This window comes from Macrobrachium nipponense, chromosome 20 (genome assembly GCF_015104395.2).
Source record: "Macrobrachium nipponense isolate FS-2020 chromosome 20, ASM1510439v2, whole genome shotgun sequence".
Lineage (NCBI taxonomy): Eukaryota > Metazoa > Arthropoda > Malacostraca > Decapoda > Palaemonidae > Macrobrachium > Macrobrachium nipponense.
The window spans coordinates 61735333-61762945 of NC_061089.1; the positions used below are offsets into that span (position 1 = coordinate 61735333).

Genomic DNA, 27613 nt, shown 5'->3' on the forward strand with positions numbered 1-27613 from the left:
TCCAGTTGATTGACCTCCCTGCTGGGTACACTCGTGAAACGGTGAAACATGTTGAAGCAGTTTAAAATATACATGGCAGTTGCGGTTTACTATGCAGTTTTACCTCCTGAACAAGAATTTTAAGTTATATTTATACGGACGACTGTAATTAATCCCCAGGGGCCAGTACTAAATACGGGGAAATACATTGGATGCCCCAATCCCTAGTGGTTGTCGTATCCGAGGTTACGTTCCTTGCAGTCCGTGGGGAACTATTCTGTAGAATTACCCTCTTACTTGTTTCAGTAGGCAACCCAACTTCAATACTGGTTATACTTAGAACCTGTGCTTATGTAAACAGGTAACATCACTTATGAGGCCATCAAACACATGGGCACTTAGGTACATAGTAATTGGAGATTTTGAGGTGGGGTTGAAGTGTGACGATAAACTGAAACGATACGAAAGTACTAACTACTATACGAACCACCAGCCCACCATCGTCCATGTTGTCACCCTGATGTCGACATGCCAAGTTGCTAAAGCTAAGAACAGGACATCATCGTTACTTGGCCAGAGTTAAATGTTTAGAGGTAAGTTGGTAAAACAGGTTATAAAGTTATTAGGCTATTAGCAAAGAAAGTTTACACTTGTGCTCAAGAGATGGCAAGGAAAGTTATGAGGAATACCTATTTGCGAACAACGTTCACTATCGATCAGTTAGAATAGGTCTGGTGGAAGGCTCAAAATAGGAATGTTAATATACTAGTTGCCAACTTCAAAGTGAACACAATAGTTTGACCGCTCAGTGTTCAGATGGCGTTGTAAGTATATCGCCTGTCGTCTGTTTGTTTATATTTAGAATTTGACAGTTGACTTGACACAAACGAAATCATGGCGCCAACAGTGAATAAGTCACACAAAAGTGTTGTTTGCAATAAACGAAAAGCAACCGATCCTCATTTGGTGTTTCACAGGTTCCCTAAGGATAAAGGACGGTGATTACTAACAGTATAATACATTATATATGTGCTACTATTAATCAGTAAGCCCCACTGATATTGGGTATAAGATTAAGGCAAGGCCTCAGCAGTACATTTTTTTGTTTCAAACTTTTTTTTTTTTAAGTTTACTGAGTAACTTTATGACTTCATCACACTCAAACCAGCAACCAAGCAGTGCTGTGCCAATTCAGGAGTGTTAAGAGAATAAAAAAAGTGTTGGTTTAGAGAGTAAAAGTGTTCAAGGTATGTCAATGAAAGTATAGCCTACAAGGTTAGAAAGGTTAAAAAAAAAACTTCCAAATTCCTAGCCTAACCGAAACTGATTAGTATCACAGCAAACATACCGATAGATGTCCAAAGGTTAGACAGATTTAGTATCGGTGATGATCCAAAATCAGTGAGTAAAAGATCGAAAAAGTGGAGAAGCAGCTTCCAAATTTATTTAGAAGCACTAGGGAAAATGGATAAAAAGCAGCAGAAACCATTGTTACTTCATACTGCAGGTTTAGAAGTTCAGGAAGTTAACAGAAGACAATTGAAGGGCTCACAAATCCATTTGCTCCTCAAGCAAATATTTACTTTGAATGTTATTAGCTCATCGAAGCCTCACAGGAATCAGGTGAGACAGTAGATTCATTTGTTACTAGGTTAAGGAAATTAGCTACAAGAAAAGAAGCTAACCATTTGGAAATACATTTGGCTGTAGCTCCGAAAATAGTCATAGGATTTTTTCTAAAATAATCTCAATGGGATTCCCACAAAAAGTTACCTTCGATTGTTTAACGTAACCTAACCCAACCTAAACTAACTTTTAAAGTGATACGCTCAAGAGTGATTATATTTTCTCTGCAACATAAGTCAAAACTATAGAATAGTAGAATGTATTTTTGTATGCTGGTGAAATAGGATGGCATAACATATAGTATTATATCACCTAGATGCTTGATATGGACGAACCCCATCCAAATTCTGGAGTTGAGGCAAAAAAACTCATGACAACTAAATTCAAGCTATTGTGTGTGCAGCAGGAATTTCTCCACCAAAAAATACCTTCATCCAGCTTCTGACAAACTTTGCCACAATGCCTGCCCAGATCAACATGTAGGAGGTATTTGTTATCTATTATGTGTTTAGTCATTACAATATTATCAACTGATTTTTTATCAGTGAGACATATTTTTCTACATAAAAAGCCTGCATCTATTGCGCATTACTGGTTCTACTAGCTGTACCAGATCAGATGTTGACCCTATAAAGACAAGTGAGTTATTGAAAAATGCTGATTTAATTGTAGCTATATAAAGCTTAGATGCCTTTTTACATGTTGGTATGCTACAAAGGAAAATGAAAGGTGAGTATACTCGCAAGCACTTTTGCCATACTTTATTCTGATAGCAGAATAAAGTACACAGTAAGCACTTACCAGTATTCTCACCTTTCATTTTCCTTCATGGCATTCGGTTTCATCCTATTTATATTTTTTTCCATGTGCAATTTTTGGGTATATCTATTCATATATGTATGTATGTAGTCTTTAATGATTTATATAACTGCAGTACATAATTTAGTAAAATGATTTTTGTGTGCTATATTTTTGTGTATATATTTATATACATATACTTTGTATAATGCACTTATTGTTAAAATACATATTTTCAGATACATCAATAAATTTACACCACCAAGCAAATTATACATCAAATTGGTTGCTGACTTATCCACACGAGAATTTGCACAACCTTGAATATGGTGTGTATTTGATGTGCAGTATTTGGTGTGCAGTTTGTATATGTTTAGATTTTCTGAAATGGTAAGTGCATCACAATTATTCTAAATATAGTTAATCTTGTAGGTACCATTCCTGCTCTGGAGAATAGATCATCTGAGATAGGAGCTTCATCCTTGAAACATGGTAAATGGTCTATGCTTTTGGTAGATATTACAGTTTTGTTTTTACTAACTAGAATTCATATAGTAGGTAAAGATTGACCTTTAAGATTTTGCTATATTATGCTACATATATATTCACTTTGTCTTCAGTGAAAAAGTGTTAGACTAATAGTTGTATTATGGCTATAGGGTTCATCTATCAACTGACCAGGGAAAATTCCAAAGAAGATTATGGAAATATTGAATTAAGTGAAAATGTTCAATCAGATATGGTAGAAAATTTGTTTAGTAGTGTGTATATATTTATGCATAAAATACGTATGATTTTACCAGCCAAATAATAAAGTATAATATGGCATTTTTTTCATTTCATATTATTTGCGTTTCCAGAATTTACTGATGGTTATCCAAAGGATACTGGCAGTGAAGTGTACAGTAATGCCACAGTAACAAGCATTATGGATAATATTAGTTGTATTGCTACAAGTGTTAGTCCTACAAAAACTATTATGACTGCTAAACCTACATTTGCTACTAATACTGCTACTACTACTACCCCTCCCCTACTGCTGCTACTACTACAACTAATACTAATGATGATGTTGATTGTAGCATTCTCAATGTAAATGATAATTTACAAAAGCCTGAAATACAGTATGAGACCATACAATAAGGGTTACATGAAGAAGGAGAACCAACATTCACAAACATAAAATCAAATGGCAAGATGATACCATGAATCACTTTTTTTTAAGAGATCAAAACAAAATATTTTTCCCCAATAAATGGTCCGTTCTGAAATATATTAATTATATATAAATTTATTTATATATATATATATATATATATATACATATATATATATATATATCTATATATATCTATATAGATATATATATATATATATATAGATATATATAGATATAGATATATATATATATATATATATATATATATATATATATACATATAATATATATATATATAGTATATATATATATATATATAATATATATATATATATATTATATATATATATATATATATATATTATATATATATACATATATATATATATATATATATATATATATATATATATATATATATATATAGATATAAATATATATATATATATTATATAGTATATATATATATATATATATATATATATATATATATATATATATATATATATTTATATAGATATATTATATATATATATGTATATATATATATATAGATATATATATATATATATAATTTAATGTTATTCTTATGTTTGCACTATATATTTAAATCTTGAAGAAAACCTTTTTTTAGTATTATGTTTTCTCATATTTATAATTATATTAGAATTTATTTGCATGTAATTCATCATGCAATTTTGGTTTGCTTGTTTGTTATTTTGTTGGGTTTACAATTTTTATGTGTTATTTTTTTCTTATTTATGTATAATTTATTAAAGTTTATTTGCATGTGATTTATCTTGCATTTTTGGTTGGCTTGTATGCTACCTTATTTCTATTTCCAACCCCCTTTTGATTATTTTTATGTGTGATACAATTTAGTGAGTTATTTTGTTCCTTTTGTTTGTATATTTATACATTTATTAGTTTATATTACTAAAGAATATACATGAGTACATTATGCATTTCCGTTTCAATAAAAAAAAATTACAATTGTGTTTTATATACACCTAATATCTCCCTTCTACAGTAGCCTACAAACTGTAATTAAATGTATGCCTACACAGATCCACTTGTGGCTAAGTTTAACAAATCAAATATACGGTATGTTTTACTTTATTCGAACATGATATTGCATAGAACATTTAAAAATGATTGTAATATGCAATACTTAAATTTGCAAGAAAATGAACTAAATCATAAGAGATATTGCTATTAAGTTTCTGAAAAATAGACCGAGAAACATAGGATATGTATTCTTAATCTATATATGTACCTATTTGTAAATTTGCATTTTAGTTATCTAAAATTTAAGAATGTCATAAATATAAGAAAAAAATATACTGACGTAGTAATTGCAAATTATGAACAAATTTGTCGCAAAATTTACAATCGAATTCCATCCTATATTCCCGTAAGCATTACCGCTCTGAATGTTTAACCGTTCGCTCAATAGATGGAGCCATTCGTTTCGCATGGGAGTATCTGGCACCTTTTTTTTCGCACACACATTTGAGTGATATTAGGCTCAGCCTTCCTATCTTCCTTCAGTATATAGTCTTTGGGTCTGGTCACTGGTTAGTAGGCTAGGTATGGTGGTACCTGGCATAGGGGGCTGGACGAAAAACAGTGGGAACTTATAATGAGGTCAGAGAAAGGACATACTAGACGGCCTGGGGCATATTGGTATTCATGACAGTGCTTAAGTCAGAGGATCGTCGATAGAACTCATCTCATGCTTAACCTCAGACTATTAAAGGAATTGGGTAATACAGTAGATAGTACTATAATTATGATGATTGTAAGACCATCAGAAATAGATGCCATTGTGTAAGACTATAGCCTATAGCCTAAGCTTCACTAACAGTTGAGCAACTTAGCTAACTTTTACACCCTTATAGCTAGTATTTGGTTATTGATTTCATATACCTACCATTTCATATTTTATTTCTAGTTACAAAATTTTACATTGGTCATAACCTTGTGGCATTTATATAGTAGTATTCTCTTTGTAGTGCTGTTTCGTTTGTTGTCGAAATGCCCGGAATCAAAAGCATTTTTCCCCAAAAATCAACCAAGTTTTTACCTTATCTGAGTCACTCTCTAAAAATGCTGGCCCAATAAGTAGTTAATTTTTTTTAAGATACCAAATACGTATTCTGGATCCTGTTCTTGGTACTCGGATAGGGTTCTCCAACCTAGCAGGTGCCTATTAATTGATCAAACTACATTTATTCTATTTACATTTACTTTGTGTTCTTCAATTCTTGCACTCCTTGGCTCAGCGATTGCTTTTTCCCCCAATAAGCTGCTGTTATGCTTGGAAATCCACTCCATCTCTCAAGGATTAGGTCAAGCACACCCCAGGGTAATGCATCATGATCCAGACTTAATTGTTATCTTCATCTTTATGCAAGCTTGGGTTAGGTTTGTACATTATGGCCCCAGTCCAATTGGGTTTTGTTGGCAAAACTTATCGTGTTCTTAAAAAATATGGTAATTATCCATAACCTAGAATTTTTCAGTTTCCCAATCCTAATTACATATACAACTCGGTTGCTTCAAGTTGCCCATAAAGATGCCATTTTTTTTTATTAACTGTATACTACACATTGAAATTGTTTCAAATACCTAATATTAATGCATAAAAACTTTCAATCATATGACAGAAGATTGAGATAAATAGTGGAGGCATTTCAAAGTTTGCTTTAATATTTATATCACTGTCAAGACAGGAATATCATTCAAATAGAAGAAAGTTAGAGATGGCAGGCAACATCATACTGTTAAGAATGGTCAACCCATACCACCATTTTTATTTTTTTAACTTCATATTTTAATTTTGAACAGCTGTTTATTCAACCACAGAATATTTAACTATGAGGTTGAGGACAAGTCAGAGGGGAGCCTGTAATATCAAAAGCTTAGCCCCTTGAGAGTGCTTTTCCGCATTAACCTTCCCATTCACCGATTCAGTTCCTTTATTCCTTTTGATAATGATATATTCCAACATCTGTCTGTGTGCTTGAATGACTTCGGAATTGTTTTATAAAGATCAATCAAGTCTGACCTTAGAAATAAGTGTTAATTATGGTGTGAATTCTTCACAATTACATTTAAATGCAATTGAAATTTCATATTGAGGTTATCAGGCGACTTTGAAATATTGCTGTCATATGCATGTTTTACTTGTGTTACCCAAGATAAATCACCATGCCTTCCTGTTCATCGTATCCACTTCATAATGCAAGTTGACATCTTGTTGCTTGAGGGTACTACACTATTCCAGACAATGTTCAGTTTTGATGTCCTGTCACATAAAACATTCACTTTCTTGAGGTAAGCAATTACAGTGGTACCTCGAGATACGAAAGGCTCAACTTACGAAAAACTCGAGATACGAAAGCCAATGCGAAAAATTTAATGGCTCTACATACGAAAAGTTTTCAAAATACGAAAGGTTTCTGAAAGTCCGAGATTTGCCCGATAACAATTTTGAAAATTGCGCCTCCATCTTAGTTCTAGTAGACTCGCCACCATCCTCCTGCTCTCCCATTGGTTCCTGATGCTAGCCACCGCCATGAGATCCTTCTCTCCTATTGGACAGCATCCCTCCCATCATGCATCTTATACGTACGTGGTGGCGTGCCTAACTCGGCCACTTCGTACCAGAATCTTTATCGTATGCACGCGGCATTCGTTCGGTCCAACGATTTCGTTTAGTAATGTAAATTCGTTAGTGATTTCGTTGTGCTACTTTATCATGTTGTGTGAGAACCTAATTAGTATACGTACTACATAACTTAATTACATACAGTATAGTCATGGGTCCCAAGAAAGTTGCTGAAGTTCACAGAAAGAAGAGAATACTTTCTATGGAGACAAAAATGGAGATAATAAAAAAGTATGAAGCTGGCTTGTGGTTGAGTGTGATCGCTAAGGAATACGGCCGAAATCCGTCGACGATAGGCACCATCCTTAAGCAGAAGGAAGCCATCAAGGCAGCTACACCTTCCAAGGGTGTGACTATATTGTCCAACAAGAGGGGCCATGTGCATAATGAAATGGAAAGGCTGCTTTTTGTATGGATTGAGGACAAAGAAATCAATGGCGATACGATAACAGAGATGGCAATCTGCCAGAAGGCCAGCGCTATTTTCGGTGATTTGATTGCCCAAGCCGAAGACGACGGCGGAGAGGGGACATCAACGGCAGCCCCAGAGTTCAAAGCTTCTCATGGGTGGTTCGAAAAATTCTGTAAACGGACTGGCATCCATTCGGTGGTGAAGAAATTGAAATTACGTAAAGTATAAAAAAGTAAAAAGAAATGTAAAAATAAAAAAAAGACAAAATAAATTTTAAGTTTTTTGTAAAGTTAAGTGTTACAGTTTTGTTATTGTGTTTTGTAAAGTTTAGTTTGTTTTTCTGACATTTTTTTATGTGTTTCGTAAAGTTAAGTGTACATATCTGCCATTTGTCCTCCTCCTCTGTCGCCACTTTCGGAGATAGCCTCGCTCGAAAAATAAGCTTCCATATTTTACGTACAGTATTTCTTGTATACCATGGACATTAATACACTTTATTTACAGGTTATTTTACATTTTGTTATTAATTTAGGTATTGAATGGTCAAAATTGTTGTAGTATTTCATTGTTTATAGGTCAATTTAGCTTTATTATGAAATTTACTGGGGTGTTTGTTCCGACACGGCATACAAACCTGAGGTCCTTTTACAATAGGAAGGTACTAGCGGCAGCTGGATAGGTCGTAAGCTTTCGAACAAGGGGTTCGGTAGTTAACTGCTTGTCCGACAGGCGCGCTTGCGCGCGACTGGGAGGTAAACAAACCACTTTTGCTTTCGGCCTGCTGGCGTGTGGACGTGTATCATCGCTCTCTGCCCGCTTCATCGTCGTTGCTTTCGCATGGTTGTGTTTTTCTTTTTCTATTTATCTAGTGAAACTGAATTGTAAGTACAATCATTTCATATTTATTTCCATTGAATTCAATTGTGAATTAAAGGATCTTGGTTTCACCACGCCCTCCGATTACCCGAGTGCCGGGGACTGAAGGCGTAAGTGCGGGAATTCATTTTCCCAGAAATGATCCTCATATTGTGTATGCTCGGTGCCGAGGGCGGGAGAGCGCTCGCTCCGAGCGTTATATTTTGGTTGGAAATTGTTGTAAGATGAAAATCGTAAGTAAGTGCTCGTTTTCAATTTATATTTTTTTTTTTTGAACCTGTATGGCTCGTTGCCGAGCGAATGCGCTCGGCACGAAAACTTATTCTGTATGGAAGTGGAATCGCAAGTACAGTATTCTTTTTCATTTTCATATATATTATTTTGATTGTAGCAATACTCATTTTGGATCAGTTTCCGAGCTTACCCGGAAATTGATCCTTTCCCCTTTTTATTTGAATGAAGTGAAATCGCAAGTGCAGTTCTTTTTCATTTTCATATTTTATTGAGATTGCATTGTTTACTTGGATCAATGTTTCCGCTATTTCCCGGGAATTGATCTTCCCCTTTTTATTTGTATGAAGTGAAATCGCAAGCGCAGTATTCTTTTTCATTTTCATATATATTTTGATTGCATCAATTCATTATGGATCAAGGTTTCCATTCATAATCGGGAATGGATCCTTTTACCCTTGCGCTCGGTACCGAGGGCGCAAATGCCGCTCGATCCGAGCCCTTATTCATTGTGAAGTGAATCGTAATGCAAGATTCTTTTTCATTTTATTCCTTTTATTATTGATTGCATCAATATTATTTGGTTCAAGTTCCGCTCAGTCAGGGAATTGATCCTTATGCCCTTGCATTCGGGCCGAGGGCACGATTGCTCTCGGGCTCTTATTATTATTGTTGGGTACATGGGTGCTGTGCGGGGGTGGGGAACGAGACCCCCCCCCCCCCCCCCCCGCTCAGCTCCCACAGATGGCCCTTCCCCTTGGGGGGGGAGGTTATCTGCGTTCTTCTCCTCGCCCGACCCGTCGAGCGCGGGGGAGGGCGCTCGGTGCCCGATGTACAATTGTATTTGGGGTCTTCCACTCGTTCGGAGAGGGCTCACCCCCCCGCGCGAGGGGACTTCCCCCCACCCCCACTAATCGCTACTACTGTTATTTCCGCAGGTGCTACTGCCTGAGGGTGGACCTTGGTGAGGTATGGGCGTCCTTCCATTTGCAGCAGTGCTAGGGTCCAGGGGCTGCGGTTCTATGTCTGGGCCTACTGCGGTCACCCATGGAGTGGTCACCACGCTCCAGGTGACGACGTCCCTCCTCACCTGTGTACTCGCCTCACGTGGTAACAGTCTTGCCTACAGCCGCTGTGAAGTGCCGTTCGCCGTACCGAGAGGGCGGCGTGGGGCCGCCGCTCGTGGTTGCCGCGCTGCCGCGACCACACTTCCGCTGCCCTAGAGCTCGCCCCTGGACCTGCCGCCGGTACCAGGATGTTGCTGGCTGCTGCTCCACTTCCTTGTTTTCCGGTGCTGCCTGCCGTACCTGCCGATTCTGGGCTGACTGTCCATGCAGTTGCTGCGCTGGCTGTCCCTGCAGTTGCTGCGCTGGCTGTCCCTGCCGTTGCTGCGCTGGCTGTCCCTACTGATGCTGTGCTGGCTGTGCCTGCTGTTCCTGAGATGCCCATACCTGCTGACGTCGTCCCTGTTCGTGGTGGTACTACCCCAGACTTTGGTCTGTCTGTACAGGTGCGTCCGGGCCCTGTGGCTTCGGCTACAGCAGCCCCGGCTCCGCCCTGGATAGCAGATCTTATGTCTGTCCTGAGGAAGCTGACGAAGAAGAGGAGGAAGGTGTCGTCGTCTTCATCTTCTTCATCGTCGTCGGCTGCCGCTCTTCCCTTCGACTTCTAAGGCTTCACAGCCAGAGGAAGAAGAAGGTTGCCTCCTCCCTCCTAAGAAGTCTCCCTCGGGAGCTTCTCGGGACCCGTCTCACCTCGGTGGGACGGGAGGGTTCCTTCCGCTGGTCCTCCTGCTCCTTCGGGAGCGGGGCCCGTCTCTTCTTCTTCCGCAAGGAAGAAGACTACGGGGACCAGAGGGGTACCGGCTAACACCGGTACTTCCTCGCCTGGTGTCAGTGGTTCTGCCACTGCATCAGGGTCCGTCTCGGCCTCTCGTCCGCGAGAGGTACCGAGTGTACGGTTTGCCTACCAGCGACCGTGCAGCCAGGAACCAGACCTCTGAGTCCGCTCAGCGTCAGGTTCACGGCACGGGGCGGAAGACTGGTGACAGCCGCTCACGCGACTCTCACCAGACCAGCTCTCGCTCTCGCGGCGACCAGCTGGCTACCCGGGGACGTGACGGTCCACGACCGGCCACGGGCTGAGGCTGGGAAGAGGTCCTCCCGTTCGCCGGTGCCAGCCACGGCTGGAACCAGCGACGTGACGTGCCGTGAGGACAAGCACCGGTCTCACTGTGACAGTGGAGCCTGCAGGTCGCCTGACCGTCGCTCTCACAGAGAGCGATCGGGTACGGCAACCAGCACAGCTCTTCTGACACTCGAGATCGGGGCCGCTGTGCTCAGTCCAGCCGTTCTCCACAGCGAGACGGTTCGACCAGGCCTGCAGCTCGATCGCCACCGCGGGTTGACGATCGCCTGCAGCCCTCCAAGCCTGCTGGTTCTGCCAGCGAGCGAGGAGGGAGCGTCAGGTCTGCCTCTCCCGTACCTTCAACTACCTCGGGTTACACCGGGAGGAGCGAGGTATTGAGGAGTGATCGTGAGGGGTGCGCCCTTCATGATCCCACCACGACGCCCTACGTGCCAGGCACGGTTCTTCTGGACCGGCCAGGACGTATGCGCAAGTGGATGGAGAAGACCGAGAGGGCTGTCGCTGTTCCCCCTTCTTAGGAGGAAGGTTCTCGGAATATGCTCTTGTTCGAAGGGCTTAACGGTCCCACTCTGCAAGATGCTGTGACTTCCGAGATCCAGAGGAACTTTGCCGAGGTTATGGCGCTGATTCGTCAGCACAACGACCTCGGGGAAGGATCGCCGCTCCCACCAGCAGAGCCACGACTCGGCTCGAGTCGTTTTGGGGCCCGAGAGGGAACCCAAATCGACGGTGGGTCTGCCGCGATCGGAGCTTGCCGACTGTGTTGAACCAGGTAGTCTCTCGTCTCCGGACAAGAAGGCTCTCTCAGTTCTGGCCGGGGTCGAACAAGCTACTTCACCTCCTCTACTGCGACAGAGGGCGTTTCTACGTGTCTTCGGACACCGTATTTGAATACCCCTTCCGTTGGTCCTCCTGAGGTTTCGACCTCGACGAGGACTGGAATGAGTCGGAGGACGGTATCGGCTCTCTCCTGTCAGGTGTCGATCAGCCCCACCCAGACGACGTTCACAGTGGCGGCAGACCCTTACCTACAGTATGAGTTCGTAACCCTCCTCGGGAAAACGTTTTCTCCTGACGATACGTTTTCCCAGGCTCTGAGAGGCCATCGCCGTAAGGCGATGGCTGCTCCTTTTCTTCTCCAACTGCTAGTTCCGCTGGGAAGGCGAGCCAGTATCCAATTCCTCCCCCATTCCCTCTCTCCTTACGGCTACGAGGGAAAGGGGAGGGATCCTACAGAGATTTCTCTGTAAGATCCCGAACGTTAGGGGCTGCGCTACCGGGGGGACCTTCGGGTCCTACCTGACGTAAGCCCCGGTCGTTGAGGAAGGATCCTGCCCCTTTCTCGATTTCTACGGGAATCGGGAGGATCATCAGCCGATATTGTTTGACGAATTCGTTGGGGGGTTTCGCAGAGTGCTTAGAATTCTACGGAATTTCTAGCGCACTCAGAGTGTTCGAGTTTTTTACGATCTCCAAACACTTAGGCGAGACCACGGTCCAAAGTGAACGAGAATCCCCGATAATTGTTACACGATAATCGGGAACCTCGCTTATGCTCGAATTCCTGTAATTTCTAGCATTTGGAAGAAGACTGCTGCTGAAAGAAGAGTATCTCACAGTAGGCGATTAACCTGGAATAGAGAAGAACGGACGGGAACTTCCAGTTTGGCTTGAACTATCGTCTTCGGTATTCTGTTCACCATTGAAGCTTTCCTTTGGGAAGACTTCTCCTTCACTCTCTTGACTAGAGAACGAAGGCGGTCGATCTCCAATCCTTATTCTCATTCCTCGAGAGGAAAAGAATTTAGGATGGAGGTCGTGGTACAGAACCTACAAATATACTACGTATATTACCCTCGCGACATTGATTCTTTTAACAGTTGAATTGTCCGGGGGGTAGGCACATACCGTAGTTAACTCTACGGTTTGTGACCGAGACGAATTGTATCTTAATTGAACTGCAACTCGGGGTTGCCTGCAACCTCCCAGCAGTTATCAGTTTCGATTTTAGATACTTGGTATTGTCATGACAACACCAAATCAGCTTTTGTATTTACCGAAATCCGTTTCGGTTAAATATAATTGCTCGAGCGTATTCTTTATGCTCGATGGTTCTAGCCGAACGCATTCCTTCGTGGAATAATGGATTACCTGGCAACTCAGGATGACGAGTCACCGAGAGCTACTGCGTATTGAACTGCCTGATAGCGGCTCAGTATCAGCTAGGTCTCGGAGATGCACGGTCGGTTACGTCTCTCTCTCCCCTGGTTTGATTGACTACCGAACCGTATCTCTGCCCAACAATCATGGACTTAGGTCTCTGATTAACGGGGATTCTCGCAATAATGAAGGACCATCTACTGCTGTGACGCTCGATTCATCGCCTTCGACATTGCGAGAATTTTCAACAGAGATATCTCTTGGACTCTTTCATCTTTCTGTTTACCGCACGGTAACAGAAGTCTGTACTAGTCACCGCTGCATCGCACCGCGATAATGCGAATGATTTTTGCAGACGTCTGAGTTTGTCTTCAAAATATCTCGTATTCGTAGGTGTGCAATTATTCATTGCTCGCCCCCCGAATTAACAGATATGTCAGAAGACATCGCCTACTCTCTGACCTGACAGCTCTACTTCCAAATGTTCAGCCCATGAGAAGCAGTTCTTCAGGCAGTATTTCCCTGTCTTCATTACTGAAAAGCGCTCCGCTTTTATTGCAACTACGATCCTCACCGGACAGCAATGAATAGCGGTTAGCGTTCTCAGTCTTTGTAGCACACACAGGTTCAGAATCTTGAGGAATCCTTCTCTCGGTTCAGCTGTGAAGACGTAGGTTGCATTTTCTGTACACCTTCGTCTTCAACGACACATAGTGTTGTTTCTCCTTAGCCGAGAATCAAACTATACTATGAGATATCTTGCCATCAGGGACCTCGGTCTCTAGAAGGCAATTGACTTTCGCCTGTTGGGCACATGCCTTAAGAGAGTCATCACCTTGCCTTCTGGCATCGGTGACGAACAAATTATTTGTTTAGTCCTCTTGGCATAACCCTTTTAAGGCGAAGGTCACGTGACTTGCTCGGGTGCTTGGACAACTTGCCTCCTACTGAACGCAGTCAGTCGGCAGCTGTCAGAGCGCCCAAGTCTGTTACGAACTTCGCTGTGGACTTAGTTCGGTTGTTCCATAACAGTCTTTTCTTCGTCCTAACGGCTTGTCACAGTACCCATACCATCGACACCCACCATTGAGTGTCGGTGTCCTATCCACTACCGAGAAGAACTAACTTCGCTGCAGACGGATAGACCAGTATGGGTACAGGACATCACCGAAGTCGAGAAGAGGGATAGGTCATACGACCATTCCCTTCTTTTCCTCTGAGGTAATTGCATGACTTTTCCTGCGAAGTCAAGCATCCAGGGGATGGGGATTCGTGACGCTCGATTTCGTACCGAATTCGTAGCGAAGACTCTGAACCCTTCGGTTCCTGACGATCGGTTAGAGTCCTTCACAATCCCCTCCCTAATGGACTTCACCGCCTTCGATGCGAAGGAGATGCTGCTTTGTCCTGTGAAAGCGCGACCGCGCTTTCTGAAGAAACTCGACATCCCAGGCTGAGTGTTGAAGACTCTTCGTCAGCACCAAGATGACCTAGAAGTACACTCCTCGAGTTACACAAGAACTTCTCCGTGGCGCAGGTACTGAAGGCAGGGGTCTGGTACAACCAGACCACTGGCACCTCCTTCTACCTTTTGGATATTGCCCACAGGTCCTTGGATCGTTTTCCTTAGGACCCGTGGTGGCTGCTCAACACGTTGTGTAGCTAACCCAGACCCTAGCAGGCTGAACAGCATCGAGTCCTGGTGTGACTGTAAGAATAGATAAGTGAATGAGAGAGTGACTGGCTTCTCTTCCTATCTTTTTCTCCCCCTCTAACTGTGGGTAGAGGGATACGGTCATCACCTTGCTGGATAAGGACGAGATGCCGGTGAGCTACTCGACAGAGCCCCATTCCTATCCTTCACTAGGGATGGGAGCGAATATCCACCACTTCCTCCTACAAGGGGGGGGAAGTGGATGCCAACAAGAGACAAACCATAACTTTATGTTGCCTCTTGCAAATAGGAACTTGTTCTTGTTTGCTGGTACGAAGAGATACGCTTGCTTCTCTCTTAGTACTTGGTCCAGAGGTCTGACCATTGATCCTGCGGTGCACACCCCGATCAATCGGACAGAGGCTTGGATCCCTCCCTCGCTCTTACGACCAGGGAGGCATTCCAAGGTTGGGCGAACACCAGTCTGTTCACAAAAGACTCAGATTCCTCCCACCAAGAAGTGAGTCTTCCTATTGTAAAAGGACCGAAGGTTTGTATGCCGTGTCGGAACAAATGACAATTTGTCCAAAATTGCATTTTTCCTAACTATACAAACCTGAGGTCCTTTTACACATAGTCCCACCTCATGCCACCCCTCACTCTGCAGTTTTTGCTTGGGCCAAAAGCAAAAGTGATTTGTTTACCTCCCAGTCGCGCGCGCGCGCCTGTCGGACAAGCAGTTAACTACCGAACCCCTTGTTCGAAAGCTTACGACCTATCCAGCTGCCGCTAGTACCTTCCTATTGTAAAAGGACCTCAGGTTTGTATAGTTAGGAAAAATGCAATTTTGGACAAATTGTCATTTTTGGAGGGCTTGGAACGGATTAGCCATTTTACATGTAAAATGTGGTCGAAGATACGAAAACCTCATGATACGAAGGGCGCCTCGGAACGGATTAATTTCGTATCTCGAGGTACTGCTGTACCTTGATTGCTCATTTGGTGATTTTCTTGTCCTCTACTGGCAAACTAATTCATTCCAGTGCGGATGCCATTAACCATTATTTTTGAAAGGCAGTACCCATTTTCCACACAGTACTGTCACTGTCTTTTCCTTTATTTCTTTGAGTTTGGCCAAGACATGTACATAATGAACTTTATTTTTGCATTGTTGTAATTATCATAAACCTTTAGTAAGTTTTCTTGATGTGGGGTTAGACATGAAACGAGTCCTCTCCACTATCTTCCATCTTGTGCACTCTGTGCCTGAATTACTATTTGGTCAGTTATCATCTCTCTCCTGTTTCCGTGTTTTCTTTAAAACAAGCTCATTCATTAAAAATCTATGATTTAAAGAAATTTTTTTCATATTTTCAATAAAAAGCCAAAATATTTTTAGTATAAATATTTCTTGGTAGAGGAATCTTTGGAACTTTTACTGGCATTTCACTTCATATAATAATGTCTCATACTGTATTGTAGTACATCATTTTTATGCTGTTGGAGTACACACAGGTACAGTAGGTACTATGAAAATCATAATCTACCATTGAGTTACTAGGATAGGTTACATGCACATATTTCCATAATATTCTAGATAAAAACTAAAAGCATGTTATGTCATCCTTGACAATTTTTGGCTAGAGTAGTTTTCTCAAATGGAATACTTTAGTGTGGGTTATGTATTTTCCATTATACTCCCAAAACCATAGCATACTTTATATAATTTTTGTAAAAAGTCACTTAAGAGCAAAATTAGATCTAGAAGTTTCAAGAATAAAAAAATTTTAATCATTCAAAGGGAAGCAATGAGATAAAAGCAATCAAAAAATACTTTATTAAGAAAAAAATTATTTTAGATAAAAGAGTATGTGTTTATCATCACAACATTTCCAGTGGCATATATCCATCATTCTCACAGTCAAGTTAGTAAAAAATCAGATCTAAAAACAGGATCCTGAAAAGAATAAGAGAAGGCTGTCAGTATTATGTTGAGCAAGAAGAATTTAGTGAAAACCACAATACGGTTCCTTTTTTTTTTTATTAATTTATGACAGAACCTGCTACAGTAAATAAAAGTAAAATCTAGAAGTACAGCATAGCCCCTATAACCACATATTTTGGCCTCATTTAATTCTTTATGCCTTAGCTCATATAAAGAGTGAGACGCTTCAGATTATGCACACAACTCAATGAGATAAATATGTCCCCTCTTAAGTTTGGTTATTTATATTTGGCAAAACTCTCTTACGCCTCTCTCCTGTATGTTAATACAGTATAAGCCATTATTCATTACAGAAAGATTGGAAATAACCAAGCTTCTATACAATATCTCAACTTTTGAACAACCTGAGGCTTGCACAATGATGAAACTTTTTTGTAACTTTAGAAATCTTACAGTTGCTGAACACCGTTCAAAATGCAAAACTGATATATCAAACACCTGATAACTTGAAATAGCTGTAGCTCAAGATATCTATAATAACTCCACTGTCAGAGAAAATTAGTTGCATCCCTACATTAATGAATTCAGTACATATATGAAAGAACTTTGAAATATTAAGCCTTATCCCTTAATTTATACTACAAAACTATCTCCTTTTCCAAAGTTTAATACAAGCCAGTTTAACCTTAAAATATTTAAATAATATGCTTTAATCTCAAGTGGATAACAATCCATATTTAAGAAAGAGATAATTCTACTATTCTATGTATGTACTGTATGAGTATCCCACAACATCAGGTATTACATTTTAACATCTTATGCTTGTGCTTAATCATCTATCCCTAATGAATTTTATGGTATAGAAATGTTTCAATCAAAGAGCAAAACTTTCAGGAAAAAGCTCTTACCACAAACTCAACCAAGTCGGGGATATATGGGTGCTATTCACGCCGCACTTTGCGTGCTGGACGTGTGCGTGATTGCTTTGACTCTTCAGAGGAAGAACTAGCATCCTGTTGTTTTCCTAATAACTCTCTAATGAATTTGAATCTTGAAAGGAACAGCTTCCATACAATAAACCATCCTGTGAAATAAAAAAAATATAAATAAATCCTGCTGTTCTATTATGTTCATACTGCGGAAGGGTTCTGGTAAAACACCAGTAGTATTACATGTAAAAAAAAAAAAATACAGTATGCATAGCCCATTAGTGTAGTGATTTCTAAATTATAATGATTTTTGTAGTGCAGCTAAAATATATCCTAGGCCTAAGCATCGATCCAGTAATTCTAATCCTGCCCTTGTATGGCTTGCTAGACAATGGCCTAGTGATTACTGGATTGTATGTGAATATCAAAGCATCCTTATGTAGGGTTATTTAGCATGCCTCATGGGGTATGAATGGCTTTGACCTTTTGAACATAATGTATCAAGTGGTAATTTACTTTTGTCTCTCATCTGCCATGTAAAAAGTTGCAGCCAGTTAGCTGGTTATATTGTTTGAGTGGTTGGGAGGAAACTGCATTTGTTCCGATACGTAATACAAACCATCGGTCCTTTAACAATAGGAAGTAGCTAGCGGCAGCTGGAACGGTCGTAAGCTTCGAACAAGGGGAGAACGGTAGTTAACTGCTTGTCCGACATCGTATGCTTTGTTTATATTGTGTTTTCTACTAATGGTTTGTTTGACTTGAAAATGAAACTGTAAGTACACTGTTTTCATTACTTAATTATGAACCAACATGGAGCTATCGCCGTAGATGCGGCGATTTCCTCTCTTTTCATGAATTGAACCCTTGAATTATGTCTCAGTGCCGAGGGCGGGCGCGCTCGCGCAGAGTCATGTATTTTGGGCGAAAGTGTGTAATTGAAATGTAAGTACTTTTTTCATTATATTTTTGCCCCGTGCGTTCGTTACCGAGAGCGTGATTGCGCTCGGCACGAGCCTTTTATTTTGTATGATAAATGCAATGAAAGTGGATTCGCAATACAGTATTCTTTTCATTTTCATTTATTTATTTGCATAAATTTAATTTGGATCAATTTTCGCTCTTACCCGGGAATTGATCCTTACGATTATTTTCTGTGAAAGTGAAATCGCAAGTGCAGTATTCTGTTTCATTTTCATATATATTTTATGATAGCATCATATTATTTGGATCAAGTTTCCGTTCTTACCCGGGAATTGATCTTTTCCCCTTTAAGTTCTATGAAGTGAATCGCAAGGGCAGTATTCTGTTTCATTTTCATATTACTTTTCACTGCTGTGCGGGGGTAGGGGAAGCGAAGGTCTGCCAGGAAGTCGTCGGAAAGCTCTCCTGCGACTCCCTTGGTATCCGATTCTTCGTCTTCCTTCCTGCCCCCCGCTCAGCTTCTTCGTTGTATTTTGTATTTGGGGTCTTCCTTGCGTTCGGGGTGGGGCATGTCTTCCCCCGTGCGTGAGGGAACCCCTCTTACTAATCTATCTATGCTACCGCAGGTGCTACATCCGTGGGAGACGACCTTGGACAGGTATGGACCACCGCGGCGGCAGGGCGTGCCTAGCATCCACGGGCTGCTGCAGCGTCTAGCGAGGTCTGGGGCGGTCTCCACTACTACCACGGCCGCTTATCTGCTCTCTCCCCCTCCTGGTCTACACTCCCCATGCTGTGTCGGTGACGCCGTCTGCCGCTACTAGGGCCGCCGCTGTACCGAGGGGGGGTTGCCTGCCCCAGACTTCCGCTGTTCCAGCAGCTCGCCCCTGGACCGGCCGCCAGTACCCAGGTTCCGCTGGCTGCCGATGATTCTACGAGGCGATCGCTGGGCCTGCCGTACCTGCCGCTGATGTGATTCCCGCTGTTGGCTTGGCTGTCCCTTCTGGGTCTACCGCTGCCGCTGTTCCTGCCGCTCCTGAGCTGGTTGCTGTTCCTGTCGCTCCTGGTTCCTGAGCCTGTCCATGCTGGTCCTGCCCACGGTGTGTCTTCCCCAGTCCCAGGTCCTTCCGGACAGGTGCAGTCGGGCCGTGTTGCTTCGGCAATAGCCCCGGCTCCGGCCTGGATGGAGGACCTGACGACTGTCCTGCGTGAGCTGACGAAGAAGAGGAAGCTGTCATCTTCGTCTTCATCGTCTGCTGCTGCCTCTTCCCCTTCGACTTCTAAGGCCCATAAGCCGAAGAAGAAGAAGGCTGCCTTCCCCCCTAAGAAGTCTCCTTCGGGAACTTCTAAGGGCCCGTCCCACCCCGGTGGGACGGGGGTCCTTCTGCTGGTCCTCCTGCTCCTTCGGGAGCGGGGCCCGTCTCCCCTTCCGTAAGGAGAGATAGACGGCGACCAGAGGAGTATCGGTTAGCTCTGGTACTTCCTCGCCTGGTGCTAGCGGCGATGCCGCTACGCCAGGTTCCGGCTCGGTCTCTCGTTCGCGAGAGATCCCGAGTGTACGTTCTCCCCCGGGAGACCGTGCAGCCAAGTTTCGGCGCCAGAGTTCGCTCGGCGCCAAGACGCGGCACGGAGCAGAAGGCTGGTGAGAGGCGCTCAGGTGACTCTCGCCAGGCCAGCGGCCGCTCTTGCAGCGACCAGCTGGTAACCCGGGTTTTCCCCCCTAAGAAGGCTCCTTCGGGACCTTCTAAGGGCCCGTCTCGCTCCGGCGATTCGGGGAGCTCTTCTGCTGGTCCTCCTGCTCCCTCGGGAACAGGGCCCGTCTCTTCTTCTACCAAGGAGAAGAAGACGGGGACCAGAGGAGTACCAGCTTCGGCTGGCACTTCCTCGCCTGGCTCTAGCGGTTCTGCCGCTAAACCAGGATCCGCCTCGGCTTCTCGTTAGCGAGAAGTACCGAGTGGACGGTCTCCCGCGGGAGACCGTCCAGCCAAAGTCTTGACACCCGAGCTTGCTCGCCGTCAAGACCGAAGCGCGGAGCAGAAGACTGGCGAGAGTCGTGCAGACGACTCTCGCCAGGCCAGTGGACGCTCTCGCAGCGACCAGCTGGCTGCTCGGGTTGACGTGACGGTCGCTGACCAGCCACGGGTTGAGGCGAGGAGGAAGGGGTCCCCGCGGCCGTCGGTACCAGCGGCTCGACACGCCGAGAGGACGCTCGCCGGTCTCACCGCGACAGCGAGCCTAGCAGGTCACCTGACGCCGCTCCCATCGGGACCGGGCGGAGACGGTAACCAGCAACAGCTCGCCTGACGCTAGAGATCAGCGTCGACGTTCTCAGCCGAGCCTCTCGCCCCAGGCGAGCGGCAAGGCTAGGCCTGCTGCTCGATTGCCACCGCGGGTTGACGATCAGCAGCAGCCCTCCAAGCACGCTGGTCCTGCCAGCGAGCTAGGGGGGAGCGTCAGGTCTGCCTCTCCTGTACCTTCAACCTCCTCGGGCTACACCGGGAGGAGCGAGGTACCTATGAGTGATCGCGAGAGGTGTGCCGCTCGCGATCCCGCTATGACGCCGTATGGACCAGGCACGGTTCTAGGACCGACCAGGACATACGCGCAAGTAGCTGGAGGCGACCGTCAGGGGTCTGCCGCTGTTCCTCCTTCTGAAGGAGGAGTATCTCGGGATCTGTTCTTGCTGGAGGGACTGGACGGTCATACTCCGCAAGATGCGGTTACTCCCGAGATACAGAGGAATTTGCAGAAGTCATTAAGCTGATTCGTCAGCATAATGACCTTGCGGAAGGATTGCCGCTCCCACCAGCAGAGCCCACGTCTCTGCTCGAGTCGTTTTGGGGCCCGAGAGGGAACCCAAACCGACGGTGGGTCTGCCGCGATCGGAGCTTGCCGATTCTGTCTCGAACCAGTCTCTCGTCTCCGGACAAGAAGGCTCTCTCAGTTCTGGCCGGTCGATCAAGCTACTTCCACCTCCTCTACTGCGACAGCGGCGTTTCTACGTGTCTTCGGACACCGTATTTAAATACTCCTTCGATCCTCCTGAGAGGTTTCGACCTCAACGAGGACTGGAATGAGTCGGAGGACGGTATCGGCTCTCTCCTGTCAGGTGTCGATCAGCCCCACCCAGACGACGTTCACAGTGGCGGCAGACCCTTACCTACAGTGAGAGTTCGTAACCCTCCGCGGGAAAACGTTTTCTCCTGACGATACGTTTTCCCAGACTCTGAGAGGCCCTGCTCCTACTCTTCTCCAACTGCTAGTTCCACTGGGAAGGCGAGCGAGTATCCAATTCCTCCCCCATTCCCTCTCTCCTTACTGCTACGAGGGAAAGGGGAGGGATCCTACAGAGATTTCTCTGTAGGATCCCACGTTCGGGACTGCGCTACCGGGGGGACCTTCGGGTCCTACCTGACGTAAGCCCCGGTCGTTAAGGAGGGATCCTGCCCCATTCTCGATTTCTACGGGAATCGAGAGGACCACCAGCCGATATCGTTTGACGAATTCGGTTGGGGTTTCGCAGACTGCTTAGAATTCTACGGAATTTCTAGCGCATTCAGAGTGTTCGAGTTTTTTACGATCTCCAAACACTTAGGCGAGACCACGGTCCAAAGTGAGCGAGACGAGAATCCCCGATATGTTACACGATAATCGGGAACCTCGCCTATGCTCGAATTCCTGGAATTTCTAGCATTGGGAAGAAGACTGCTGCTGAAAGAAACTATCTCACAGTAGGCGACCAACCTGGAATAGAGAAGATCGGACGGGAATATCCAGTTTGGCTTGAACTATCGTCTTAGTATTCTGTTCACCATTGAAGCTTTCCTTCGAGGAAGACTTCTCCTTCACTCTCTTTGATAGAGATCGAAGGTGGTCGATCTCCAATCCTTATTTTGTTTTCTTGAAGGAAAGAATTTAGGATGGAGATCGTTGTTCAGAATCCTACAAATATACTACGTATATTAACCTCGCGACATGATTCTACTAAGCAGTTGAATTGTCCGAGGGGTAGGCGCATATCCTAGTTAATCTACGGATTGCGACTTAGAAGAGAAGTATTCTAATTGATAGAAGAGAAGTATTCTAATTGAACTGCAACTCGGGGTTGCCTGCAACCTCCCAGGAGTTTTCAGTTTCAATTTTATATACTTATGGTTTTGTCACGACAACACCATTTCAACTTTTATATTTACCGAAATTCGTTTCGCCTAAATATAATTGCTCGAGCATATCTTTTATGCTCGGTAGTTCTAGCCGAACGCATTCCTTCGTGGAATAATGGATTACCTGGCAACTCAGGATGACGAGTCAGCGAGAGCTCAGGCTCAACTACTGCGTATTGAACTGCCTGATAGCAGCTCAGTATCAGCTGGGCCTCCGAGATGCACGGTCAGTTATGTGTCTCTCTCCCCTGCTTTGATTGACTACTGAACCGTATCTCTGCCCAACAATCATGGACTTAGGTCTCTGATTAACGGGGATTCTCGCAATAATGAAGGACCATCTACTGCTGTGACGCTAGATTCCATCGCCTTCGACATTGCGAGAATTTTCAACAGAGATATCTCTTGGACTCTTTCATCTTTCTGTTTACCGCACGGTAACAGAAGTCTGTACAAGTCTCCCGCTGCATTGCACTGCGATAATGCGAATGATTTTGCAGACATCTGAGTTTGTCTTCAAAATATCTCGTATTCGTAGGTGTACAATTGTTCATTGTTCAACCCGAATTACAAGATGTGTCAGAAGACATCGCCTACTCTCCGACCTGACAGCTCTATTTCCAAATGTTCAGCCCATGAGAAGCAGTTCTTCAGGCGGCTTTCCCCTGTGTTTTCATTACTGAAGAACGCCCCGCTTTCATTGCAACTACAACTTCTCACCGGACAGCAATGAAATAGCGGTTAGTGTTTTCAGTCATTTGTAAGCACAGGTTATGAATCTTGAGAATCCTTCTCTCGATTCGTCTGTGAAGACGTAGGTTGCATTCAATATCTACCTTCGTCTTCAACGGTACATAGTGTTGTTTCTCCTTAGCCGAGATTCAACAACCATGAGATGTTTTGCCTTCAGGGACCTCGGTCTCTAGAAGGCAATTGACTTTCGCCTGTTGGGCACATGCCTTAAGAGAATCATCACCTCGCTGTCCGGCATTGGTGACAAACAAATACATTATTTGTTTGGTCTCTCGGCATAACCCTTTAAAGGCGAAGGTCACGTGACTTACTCGGATGCTTAGACAACTTGCCTCCTACCGAACGCAGTCAGTCGGCAGCTGTCAGAGCGCCCGAGTCAGTTACGAACTACGCTGTTGACTTAGTTCGGTTGTTACAGAGCAATCATTACTTCGTTTTAATAGCTTGTCACAGTACCCATACCATCGACACCCACCATGGAGTGTCGGTGTCCTATCCACTACCGAGAACTTCGCTGCATGGGGATAGGAGGATGCGAGAGACTTCGTGGCAAACGGACAGACCAGTATGGGTACTGGACATCACCGAAGTAGAGAAGAGGGATAGGTCATGCGACTATTTCCTTCTTTTCCTCTGAGGAACTGCATGACTTCTCCTGCGAAGTCAAGCATCCAGGGGATGGGGATCCGTGACGCTCGATTCCGTACCGAACTTTGTAGCGAAGACTCAGAACCCTTCGGTCCCTGACGATTGGTTCGAGTCGTTCACAATCCCCTCCCTAATGGACTTCACCGCCTTCGATGCGAAGGAGATGCTGCCTTTTCCGCAAGAACTTCTCCGTGGCGCAGGTACTGAAGGCAGGGGTCTGGTCCAACCAGACCACATGCCCTTCCTTCTACCTTCGGGATATTGCCCACAGGTCCTTGGATCTTTTTCCTTGGGACCCGTGGTGGCTGCTCAACACGTTGTGTAGCGAACCCAGACCCTCGCAGGCTGAACAGCATCGAGTCCTGGTGTGACCGTAAGAATGGATGAGTGATGAGAGTGTGACTGGCTCCTCCTCCCATTTTTTTCTTCCCCTCTACCTGTGGTTAGAGGGACACAGTCGTCACCCTGCTGGGTAAGGACAAGATGCAGGTGAGCTACTCAACAGAGCCCCATCCTATCCCTTTCACTAGGGATAGGAGCGTATATCCACCACTTCCTCCAACAAGGGGGAGGAAGTGGATGCCAGCTTGAGACAACCCATACTTTATGTTGCCTCTTGCAAACAGGAACAAGTTCTTGCTTGCTGGTACGAAGAGATACGCTTGCCTCTCTCTTAGTACTCGACCCAGAGGTCTGACCATTGATCCTGCGGTGCACACCCCGATCAATCGGACAGAGGCTTGGATCCCTCCCTTGCTCTTACGACCAGGGAGGCATTCCAGGGATGGACGAACACCAGTCTGTTCATCAAAAGACTCAGATTCCTCCCACCAAGAAGTGAGTCTTCCTATTGTTAAAGGACCGATGGTTTGTATTACGTATCGGAACAAATGACAATTTGTCGAAAATTGCATTTTTCCTAACTATACAAACCTGAGGTCCTTTACATATAGTCCCTCCTCATGCCACCCCTCACTCTGCGTATTTTGCATGGGCCAAAAGCAAAAGTGATTTGTTTACGGCGCGCGACTGTCGGACAAGCAGTTAACTACCGTTCTCCCCTTGTTCGAAGCTTACGACCGTTCCAGCTGCCGCTAGCTACTTCCTATTGTTAAAGGACCTCAGGTTTGTATAGTTAGGAAAAATGCAATTTTCGACAAATTGTCATTTTTAAAAAGGCTTTGCCAAAAATTTACCAGGATAGTGAATGGAGTGGGAACATAGGGCAATTAAGCAATGCAGCAATCAAGGGTGAGGGGGTCACAGACAAGGTAAACCTACTGGGGGGGAGGGGGGAATAGGAAAGTCTCCAGCTATGTAAGGTTGCTCAGGTTAGGTTAGGTCAGGTCAGTTATAAGAAGACAAAATCGAAACATAAAGTACTGTACTAGAGCTACTTAGACTCTGTTAGGAATGAATGACCACTGACAGGCTATGGTAAACAACTGAGTGAACTAGCTGCGGCCACCTTAACCGTGTTTGGACCCACCTTCAGAAGTACTTTAACACGTCCTGACACCTGTAATGCCGTTTTTTCTTCACAACATTGGCTTTCAGCAGTGTTAACATAGGCAGTTCATCTTATTTTTTTTACTTTATTTATGATTTAATGGTTAGAATGCGTATTTTCCGATGTATAATTATTTCCCATGATGTTAGAAAACTACACGTCACTAGCTCAATATAAAGTATTTTTGACGAAGAAAAATAAAGGATTTCAATAAAAATATAAAGGATTTCAATAAATTTCATTTGTATAAATAAGCAGGATATGTTTTATATCTTTATTTTCATAATAAAACATAAAAAGGCAAAGTGAAGAATTTTTTTCCTCAGTGCCGTGGCCTGTGGTTGGAAAAGCCACGGAGGGTTGCCAGATGTCACCAGAAAGCCACACTAAAAGACGAAATTCCTCAAAACGGCAACCCTGCCTAACACAAGGGATGGGCACCAGTCACTAGTCTCAAGACTCGTGACTGGTGCCCATCTCCGGTGTCAGGACGTGTTAAAGTACTGTTTCTGAAGGTGGGTCCAAACACGGTAATGGTGGCTGCAGCTAGTCCACTCGGTTGTTTACCTTATTGAGATCTACCAACAGGAATACCTAACCTAACTTCCCCAAGAAGTTATATCTTGCAAATACCTCGTGGCTTTTAGTAAGACCATCATCCATGTAAATATTTGGTCTCTAGATTCAGACATAGTAGGTAGTTATGGTCAGCTGCTGACAGAATTGTACCCTCCACTAGGTTCTTATAGCAATCTAGCCTATAGCTAGCAATGGCCAAAGGGGAGGCTAGACCCAACCATAGTAAAGGCCACCCATTTACAAAAAATTCAGTACTCTTAGCTTATACTAAAAAAATAAAATAAAAAAAGTACCTAATTTTTTTGTTATCCGAACCAAGCCTAGGTTATGGGGGGTTCAAAAGTAGAACCTAGGCTAGCCTAACCTGGATACAATGGTATAATGTCCAAATATAGCAAAACTAAGCGGTCTTTCAATTAAATAGTTAGACCATTCGTATTCCTAATTTAAGAATGGGCCTAATCATCCCAGTAAATGGATTCGTACCCGATAAGTGTTAGCCTAGTGTAAATTTCCATAAGTGAACTAGGTTGACTTCTCCATCTAAGCTAAAACTGAACATTTCAAATCGGCTACAAATACGACAATTAAATTTACCTATTAAGACAAATAATACGACGAAAAAAAGTGAAGCAATAACCGAGACAATTCCGATTAAAATCTCTTTGGTGTCCATCGTCACTTTTCACATTGTTTATTTGTTTTGGTTGTGATATACGCTCGGAAGACCGCCACATATAACTCGGCCCACCTTAATCTTGCGCAAAGATCTGTGCATCTCATTATTCTTATAATATCTTCCATAGGGGACGACGTTGAAAATTACAACCAAACCGGATCGCCAGATATAATAATTGATAACATATTTTGCTTAAAAGAAATCATTGTGTAGGTTTCTCATCAATTTTTATGCTGTTTTTAAGTAGATTTTTAGCACGATAAAAGTTGTCATCAACTACAGAATCATTTCTTCTGCTGAATTAGTAAGCAATATCATCATCATCATTGTTAATTATATGCGTACCACTGCACATATTACAAACATCCTCTCGAAATTGCAAAATGTAGCATAGCATATGAAAAAAATGATTAACCCCTTTTAGTGTCGTGAATGTAAGGTTAAATCGGCAAAATGAAGAAATAATTTATTGACATGAGTAACAAAACTATTTGTGTAAGTGGCACAATCAGACTAGGAAAAAAGTTTCTCATTATTATTGTAAAAGATTGAAACTCGGAAGTAATGGTACTCGCACGAAAGATCCCTTTCGGAATCGTCTTTTATTTTGTCACACCAAGGTATCAAACCCAAGCCAGGTTTTGCATTAGACAATTTAAAATCGCCAGCTGTTATAAAGAATTGGTTTAATTTTGACAGTGCGGGAAGCTAATGGACATAGCATAAATATTAGATTTTCCGTTACAGGGAACAATCTATCCATCCTC

General features: G+C 43.4%; 1 protein-coding gene and 2 long non-coding RNA genes across 6 annotated transcripts in view; 2 read left to right on the forward strand and 1 right to left on the reverse strand.

The window, feature by feature from the left end:
• Positions 1-248: 248 nt before the first annotated feature.
• The window catches only part of LOC135226604 (ATP synthase subunit C lysine N-methyltransferase-like), a 99275-nt gene continuing 71910 nt past the window's right edge, over positions 249-27613 (forward strand). The window contains exon 1 of one of the 4 annotated variants that reach the window (XM_064266331.1): positions 249-572. The gene's annotated coding sequence lies outside the window, so the exon portion shown is untranslated. Of the gene's footprint in view, positions 573-5142; positions 5329-27613 lie in introns of those variants that run through there. The other 3 variants (XM_064266322.1, XM_064266314.1, XM_064266337.1) reach the window with 3 other exon arrangements.
• On the forward strand, positions 1599-3123 carry LOC135221125 (uncharacterized). The gene is made up of 4 exons (XR_010315886.1): positions 1599-2091; positions 2643-2732; positions 2836-2895; positions 3063-3123. It is a non-coding gene; the product is annotated as an uncharacterized LOC135221125 (long non-coding RNA).
• LOC135226600 (uncharacterized) lies at positions 16538-26926 on the reverse strand. Its single transcript, XR_010317258.1, has 3 exons — positions 26765-26926; positions 17570-17745; positions 16538-16673 (listed from the first exon to the last, which is right to left on the reverse strand). It is a non-coding gene; the product is annotated as an uncharacterized LOC135226600 (long non-coding RNA).